Raw genomic sequence first — 771 nt, 5'->3', positions numbered from 1 at the left:
TAGATATGGTACGTAGTATGATGAGCTATACAGACATGCCAATTTGCTTTTGGGGATTTACATTAGAATCAGCTTTGCATATTCTGAATAGGAATCCATCAAAATCAGTCTCTTCCACACCTTATGAGATATGGCATGAAAGAAAATCAAGTCTTAAGCATGTTAAGATTTAGGGTTGTCCAGCTTATATTAAAAAGCTGAAAACTGATAAATTGGAAACCAAATTAGAAAAAAGTCTTGGATATTATTTCTATTTGCCAACATCACAAAAGGTTGTGATAAGCAAAGATGTCATATTTCTTGAACAACAATTTATTCAAGAAGGTGGCAAAGGAAGGCAAATAGAGTTGGAATTAGAGAATTCTGACCAACTAATAGATCAAATGGATATAGATCCATCCAGTCAACCTAAGCCTATTGATGATACATTTACAATAATTCCTCGCAGGTCAACCAGAATATCTCACCCACCAGAGAGATATGGTTTTCTTCATGAAGATGAACAAGAGTTGTTTGCTCATGAAGAAACAGATCATTGAGATGATCCTTTAACTTATGAAGAAGCTATATCAAATATAAACTCTTCGAAATGGATTGAAGCTATAAAATCCGAAATGGATTCCATGTATAAGAACCAAGTTTGGGATATTGTAGACCCACCTAAAGGTATTGTACCTATAGGTAATAAATAGGTTTTCAAGAGGAAAATTGGTTCTGATGGAAAGGTAGAGACCTATAAAGTAAGGTTGGTTGCGAAAGGGTTTTGCCAAA

The sequence above is a fragment of the Hevea brasiliensis genome, unplaced genomic scaffold (genome assembly GCF_030052815.1).
Source record: "Hevea brasiliensis isolate MT/VB/25A 57/8 unplaced genomic scaffold, ASM3005281v1 Scaf138, whole genome shotgun sequence".
In the NCBI taxonomy this organism is placed as follows: Eukaryota; Viridiplantae; Streptophyta; class Magnoliopsida; order Malpighiales; family Euphorbiaceae; genus Hevea; species Hevea brasiliensis.
The sequence above is the reverse complement of the archived record's forward strand: the minus strand, read 5'-3'. Positions refer to the sequence as shown.